This window comes from Populus nigra, chromosome 18 (genome assembly GCF_951802175.1).
Source record: "Populus nigra chromosome 18, ddPopNigr1.1, whole genome shotgun sequence".
Lineage (NCBI taxonomy): Eukaryota > Viridiplantae > Streptophyta > Magnoliopsida > Malpighiales > Salicaceae > Populus > Populus nigra.
The window spans coordinates 10085143-10093899 of record NC_084869.1 but is presented as its reverse complement, the minus strand read 5'-3'; positions in this window follow the sequence as shown (position 1 = coordinate 10093899).

The following is an 8757-nucleotide window of genomic DNA, read 5'->3' as shown; positions in this document are numbered from 1 at the left end:
TGTATTTTCATATTTGCATCATGGTTTTTTCATAAATATTAATTATTGACCCTAAGCATGTTTTATTAAATATTATTTAAAAACAAATGCACGTTTCAGCACGAGATGAGTTATTTTGAGTGCGAGGTGGTAAAGTTAACCCGAGTTAGATTGTATTTTCTTACTAAGTGCTTTTTTTGGAAATCTAATTTTTTTTCCTTGATTTGTTTATGACTTTTTTTTTTTAATTTCATCATTTTGCATGAAATAATTTGCCCTTGAGCTTTGTTATTTTTTTGCTTTTCTTTCTATTTGGTTATTATGATAGATGGTTAATTGGTAAAGTTAACTCGAGTTAGCTCAAGTAATTTTTTTTTGAAGTTTTTTTTGTTGAACTTTGTTTTTTTTCTTGGTACTTCTTTTGAATTTTTTTTTCTCGATCTCATATTACAGATTGTCGGTTTATAGGCTGAGTTGACTCGGGTTTGCTTCTTCAACATTATAATTTTTGAAATTTTTTTCATCTTTGATATTAGGTTATTAGGTCTTGAACTTTATGATTTCTTTTCGCTTTTCTTTCTAGAAGTTGTTTCGGTGTTATATCATATCAGTGATACTTTGATAAATTTAACTCAATTTGTCTCTAATTATTATCGTCTGAATATTATTTTCTTGCATTAAAAAAATTTAGACCGACCCGCGACGTAGCATGTGCCACCTATCCAGTCTTTGTAACTATATCTAACCACGAAAGAGATAGGGGCTTGTCAAGTTTTAAATCAAAGTTCGGGCAAAAAAATTGAATTAGAAAATCGAGATTTGACAAAGTGTTTTCTGTAAATAACCTTTAAAAAACAAATCTTCTTAAGAAGTGTTTTCTTTATATAACTCTTGATAAAGTGGTGATTACTTGAACTAGCTAGTTAATTAATAGCAATCCAATGGTGGAAAAGGAATATAAGAAAAAATTATTCAAAGACAAGATAATGTGTTTACGTGGTTGAATGTACAGCTGTAAATTTAGGGGGAGTGAGAGGCAAGAACATAGTCTACGTGGTTGAATGTACAGCTTTAAATAATAGTTTTCAAAGCTGAAATGATGAATTATTTGCTTCAGAATTTCACATCTGGATCCTTATCTTGAGATATGATCATAGGACAAACTTATATTTGATTGAGAAATCTCTTCTTTTTGAAAGAACGTCTAAGCCTTTATCCATATAAATTTGCCAAAGTCTCTAGAATGGACTTTTCCTGTTAAATCTTATTAGTCGGTTTTCATTTACGAAGGACAAATTTTAAACCCATCATTTTTGTGTTTAAGAAAAACAAAAAGAACTGAAATGTTAATTTCTTTTTTTTTTTAATCCAAAAAATGTTTGTCTAGCATAGCAACTCCATTAAATTCCATGTTCATCATTTTCTTTTCTTTTACGGCTAGCCTTACAACGTTGAATTTGGGCTTCCTGTAATTAGGTAATATAGTTGAGTTTGAGATAATGAGTAGTTAGGTGTGGATCTACTATAATAACATGATGAGTTATCCCAAACAGATTACGTAAATGACCTAATAAATATATTTATAAACTAATGAGATATATTTTGGCTCAAGAATAAATTTAATCACGACAGACTAAAATGATAGCTCAAAAGAACCATAACTTTTAATCCGACCATGTGATAGAGTTAAAAATATTACAAGAGTTCTCAGAAGCTATCTTCTTTATTGTAGCAAATGATGTCGCTATGAGGACCATCGAATCTTGAGATATCAAAAATCTTGTCAAAGCTCTCGGTTTTGGTAGAGTTGTTATTTTCCTTGTTATTTTTGGATTTCATGCATTGTTTTGATTTTCATGGTTGTTTCCTTAGTATTCTCGGATTTTAGTTTTTGTTTTCTAATTGAGATAGGGTTTCTACCCTATTTAAAACTTTGTAAAGCTCCTAAAAAGGTAGATTTTATCATTATTATATTTTATAGAATAAAAATATGAATTTGGAGTTCATATCTGCAGTCCTTATCGATTAAATTTTTGTATTTTGTGTGTGTTTATTGTCTTTAGCTTCTGTATGCATCGTGTCAAAATATTAACTAAATAAATCAAATTGACAATATTTAATTGGTACACAACTAATTATCTATTATTTGTTTAATTCAAATTTATTCAATCTAAATTATTATCATTTAATTGTTATCAATTTCATAAAAAATCAACTTCCCTAAAATTACAACATAACAATAAAATTGACAAAACATGATTGTTACTCATTAAACAACTCATCATTTCTTTCATAATAACAGACCTAATTATTAAGTTACAAAATCATATTCAAAATTAATTTCATCAAATTATAAACAAATTCAAAATTTTTCAAATTACAAACAAATCCTAACATACAAATCAAACTTCAATTCTATATGAAAAGGTTATGAAACATTTAAATATACAAGCAAACTATAGTACAAATACTCCTTATCAAATTAATACATTATCTTAAAATATAAATGAGTGAGTTTGCTTATTTCATGTAGGGAATATTTAGAAAAACAAATGGTATAATGATAGTGATGCTGATATTACAGATTGTTGAGTGGGCAAATTTATGATGATGAGGTCTAGATTTATAGCAAAATAGGAGGGAGGAGTTGTTGTTTTGATTTACAATTAAAGAGAAAGAAAGGGAGAATATGATTGCTGTCGGTTATAACACTTTTAAATTTATCGATAAAAGTTTTGAAGGATTATTGTGATGAAAAATACCGACAATAAATCTATTAAAAAATAATGACGACAAAATCATCAATAAAATATTTTTAATTTTTTAATTATTATATTGTGTCAGAAATTTCATCCGTAATTAACAATTGTTGGTAGTTTGTTGAAAATGACTAACAGATATATTCCATCGCTATTATAATAAGAGATTACTGTTGAAAAATATTATGTTTGTAATTCCGTTGTTATTTAATAATTTTTTGGTAGTGTTACTCGAATCCGCAATCTCTAGGCTCCGACATGCGTGCGAGCTCATGAAGTTGATATGAAACGATAATGAAATTTAATGAGAATTTCATAACAATCTCACTCTTGCTTTGCTTTGCTGGCCGAGTTGCATATTTAGTGGCTGAAAATTAAAGTGATTTTATAATATAATAACTGAATATTCCATTTAATATCACTAATAAATAATAATACTAAGGAATCACGAAATTAATGTTAATTAGTGCATATTTTACAGCCAAAATATTCTGAAATGTGAAGATATATATGTCATAGAATATTTCACTTCACATCATTAATTAACACTGAAGAATCATAGAATCTAACAAACTTGATACATATTTTATAGAAAAAAAAATCTGAAATGACTAAATAATTCTGATCGACGTCCCTGGTTGGTTTATAAGGGTTGTTTATAAGTATGAACTAAATAACTTGATAATTATTTTATAGCATATTCTAATCTTTTGCCGAATCATACCAACCCTATCAAGGATAGAGTTAGAGTTTGGAATACGGTACTTATTTGGTGTTAAGTTATATAATCACCGAGCATATCACTCAGTTGACAATAATAATACTTATTCAAAGTAAACAAAAAAAAAAAGATAAAATGCCCAAGTATTTCTCAAATATTTTCTATTTTTTTTTTTAACTATGAACTTAAAATATGATGTATATTGGATGACTTTTTTTTAAAATATTAATATGATGACATATTGAAAGATATATTTTTTTCAAATATTAAGATAATGACATATTGAATTGACTCATATTAAATTATTAAATCTGCTATCAGATTCATAAGATCGTGATAATTCTATACAAAACAAATCAAACTAAATTATGAAAGTCAATTCCTAATCAACTTAATATTAAAAAATAAAATTGAAAAAAAAATTAAAATGAACAAAAAAACTATGAGAGTCAACTAAGGTTAAGCCCACAATTCGGGTCATGAAATCATGATAACACTATAAAAAATATACAAAACCCAATTTCCAACCAATCCTGTGTTGAAGGATAAAAAAAATCAATTAAAAAAATAATAATAAAATAATTTAAATCAACTTGGGTTAACCTATTAAATCCGTGACCTAGATCAAGAGCATAGGATAACTTCATTAAATATTTAAAAACATTATGAAACTCCAATTCCAATAAATTTAATGTTGAAAATTGAAATCGAGTAAAAAGATTAAATCAATGAAACCAGGATAACTCCACATAAAGCAAGTTGAAATAAATTACGAAATTTAATTTCTAAACAATAGAATATTGAAGGATAAAATTGAAGAAAAAACTATTCGATTAAAAAATGATCCAAAAAAATCAATTGAGTCAACCCGGGTCAACTAGGATCAACCTGCTAAACCCACAACTTAAATCATAAGATTAAAATAACCATATAGAATACAAATAAAAAAAATGAAACCCTTTTAGTGAATTATGTTAATGAATGGTGAAATTAAAAAAAAGTTAGGTTAATGAATAGTGATATATATATATATATATATATATATATATATATTTTAGTGAATAATATTTTGTGAGTGTGATGATAATAATTCCATTAATTGCACCTTTTAATGTTAAATTGTAAGATTAAGAAGATAAGATAAAAAATTAAAAAAAACTATTTAATTCAATAGTATTTTATAAGTATGTTTATAATGATTTAACCATATCCTTTAATTTTAATTTTTGTTAATATCAATAATGTATAACAGTATCGCAAACCCTTGTGTAGTTGCCAGTCAAGGCTAAATGAATTTTAAATAAGGGTTAATTTAAGCCGTTGAAAACTGATGGAGTGGGGGTCTCCATAATAACTGGAGGAGCAGTACAAAGTGGTAGCAAAAAGAGAGTCTCCCGTCACGTCTCCCTCCCAATTCCAAGTAAGCCTCTGTCAATGGCTCCTCTCAACCACCGCGATGTCGGTGTCGATGTCGGTGTCGATGTCAGTTCGTGAATGTGAAGGCATTCACACGGAATTTCAATCTTTTTTATCATACTGTTTCGGATGGAACTTGAAGCTGCGGAATCTAAAATTCAGAATTGGCTTTCTGCATTTGACAGGGTGTCCTTCATACCTGCTGTCGATGTCATATCTACTTACGTTTGCATCAAGAGCTGGATTCCTCATCCAAGAAAGACCGACTCTTAGAGAAAATATAATATTCCTATGTTAATTCCACACTTAATTATTGAGGAATAAAAATACTCTTAATTATAATATAATTCAGTGAGTCTGAAATTACCCTATATTAGACAATCACATGAGAATGCAAGAATCCTTGTTGTTTTGCTTCCTCCATCACAGCTATATTTGGTTTGGTCTTCTTCCCTTCGGTCAGCTTCCTCAGCCATCCTTGTATATTGGAATACGTTGAAAGTCACCATTTCTTTTTTCTATCAACATCTTATCCTTCAGTGTATCAAATACATTTCCTTTCTTGTTCTAGATAACCTATTTTTGTCTTTCCCTGGCTGTTTCATGGTAAAGTCTAATACATATGCTTCTGTTTTCAGGAAATTTATATTGTTGATGATTTTCTAAAAAAATCAAGTAGTTTGAAAACAAGACTTATGTTTTGGATAATTAGTTAATCTCTTGATTCTGATAATCTGATCCATCTTTCTTCTCCAAGGAGGCTGGTAGTTGGAGCCTAATACTTGTAAAAGGTTTTTTTTTTATGAATTTAAGAACTCTCTAATGTCTAAATAAGTATCTTTTAAGAGAAAAAGCAATCATATTTTAGAGAAAGACTCTGAAAATAAATATGCAGTAGAGAATGAAGAGATTTCACCTTATGCTTGAAGGATTCATTCTATATTTATAGCCTACTAGTCTCTTTACGAAGAGAAGGAGCTAAAAAGGAAAATTATCTCTAACTCATCAGAGAAAAATATCTCATGTATGTCCGGGCTCAGTGCTTGGCTAGAATGATGGGCTTGACAGCTCGACAAACACATGTATACATGGGCTTAACATTTGACTGAGTTCAAGGATGGCGAGTCTGACAACTTAAGCTCAATGCTTGGTCGAGCCTGAGAACATTGGATAATCACCTTATCTTTGGTTTGTTTTAAAAGAGAGGATTAATGTAAAAAACAAAACATGTTGATCTAGCAGTTGTGTAGAGTTTATATGGCCTCGTTTAAAGTGTTTTTACCTCCCATTCACTCTAACTATGTTCCTTGTTGTTTTTTTTTATTTGTTTTTTTATGGGGTTAACCTGACTAGCAAGGATGTTACTACTAGATCCAGCATTTCACTAGGAATTTGCCATTTGAGTGAAAGTAAAATTTAGTTTGAGTTGATGTGTTGCATGTCATGATGGTACCTTATAATTTTGTTGGGTATAGTATTACGTGGCACATTAAAAAATATATCAATTGAATTGATCTTCATATTAAATTTTGTTGAGGTTTTCATTGAGTTAAATTAGGTTTTGGGTGATATGTTCCTATGCATGTTTGTCAACACCTTTGACGTAGGATAACAAAGAATTGGAGAGAAAAAAAAAGAGAGAGAAAAGAAGAGAAGAAAAGAAGGAAAAGAAAATAGAGAAGAGGAAAAAGAAAACAGTAGGGAGATAGAAAATTTCTCTACAAGTTCTATTTTTCATATTATGCTAAAACTCTATAACATGTAGAAAAGTTATATATAAACAATAAAAACCATAATCACAATCAATTATTAGGTTAAAGGCCCATTAAAATACAATGAAGTGCAATATAGAATAAAACTAGGCCCAATAACAATACCTAAATAAAAGTCGTGCTTAATTTCCCAATAAATTAGTGACAGGTTGAGCTATTCTCCATCATTTTTGACAATATACGTGTGTGAATTGTTTTCAATTTTTGTTACCCCACCAACTCTTTTAAGGTTGAAAAATTCAACTCCGTCAAGAATAACTCTAGTTGACTCTAAGAATACTCTTATAAATCATGATCAGAGTAGAGTCCCAAGCAAGTCATTTTGTCTATAAGCTAGGATTTGTGAAACCTTACCATCTCTATTAAAAACAACTTGTGCAAAAAAAATTTTTGTATCAATATGTTTTTTTTTTATGCTGATGATAAAAGAAATGGAATAAAGTTTCAAAGAAATCATCAAGGATAAATTGTTACTTTTTATATATAACTGGGTCCTTTATATTAAAAATAGAGCTAAGACCAAAGTTAAATGGTAGGTTAATGATATAAGTATTAGATTTAACACTTTGAGTAATCTATCACTATTCATCTGCAATTTTTTATTGGTTTTTGAAGGATCATGTGATGCCTAAGTCAGTAAAAAAATGAGAGGAAAGTAATGGAGAGAAAAAACAAATGAAAATCTAAATTCTAGTTAAGAGGAAATGCGTATTTTATAGGTGGTAGGGTATTTATTCACCATGTCACTCACTATTTACTTGACTGTAGCACATCATAGCTTGTTTGATGAAATGAGTAAGTGGTGATGATTATTCTGTGTTTCCTTACATTCAGCCAATAAAAATGGCTTACTTGAGTGGTGACTATTTATGCCAAGGTGTTAACCAATTAGAAATCTATCTCATATGAGCTGAAATATTCTTCTTGAATAGTGTTCAACAATGTTACTAATTTTCTCAAAATAGTTACAATCATACTTAATTTGTGTTTTGGTGATGTTTGGATTCCATCAAGTACAAAAATAAACTTGGGAATCATGAGTCATTTAAGTCAATGGATCAAGATCCAAACAACACACTAAAATCATCATTTGGGCCAAGATCCAAACAACATGCTTGAGTCATTGTTTAAACGATGATAAGAATGGTGTGATTCTCAGCATTTAGGCCAAGCCTAAGTAGCCTAGAAAGGCTTCTTCTTTAAACGATGACAAGAACGGTGTGCTTGTCAGTATTTGGGCCAGCCCAAGTAGCTTAAAAAGGCTTTTTCTTCAAGTGTATTACCAAAAGGGAATGTCACATTAATATCACTTTTATCAACCAAGATGTATATTTTCTATAAGATGCACATTTAGTAATTGAAAATCATAGTAATTTTATAATATGAAAATTTGAATTTCCACACGGGAATGTAACATCAATATCACTTTTATTAGCTGAGGTGCATATTTCCTATAAGGTAAACATTTAATAATTGAAAATCATAGTAATTTTATAAGATGAAAATTAGAATTTTCACACAGGAATATAACATCAATATCACTTTTATCAGCCGAGGTGCATATTTCCTATGAGGTGCACATTTAGTAATTGAAAATCATAGTAATTTTATAATATAAAAATTTAAATTTTCATACAAAAATGTAACATCAATATTATTTTTATCAGCCGAGGTGCATATTTCCTATGAGGTGCACATTTAATAATTGAAAATCATAATAATTTTATAATATAAAAATTTGAATTTTCACACGGAATTGTAACATCAATATCAATTTTACGAGGTAAGGTGCATATTTTCTATGAGGTGCACATTTAATAATTGAAAATCATATAAATTTTATAATATTAAATTTTGAATTTCCACACTTCACATCATTTATAACACTAGGAATCAAAGAATTAGTCAAACTTATTAGTGCATATTTTACAGTAATAAAATTCTTCTGAAATGACCAAACGAGGCTGACTGATTGATCTATCATAGAATATTCCAGTTCATATAATTAATAACACTGAAGAAACACAGAATTAAACAAACTTGTTAGCGTATATTTTACAGTAAAAAAAATTCTGAAATGACTAAACAACCTTAACCGTCCCAGATCTTC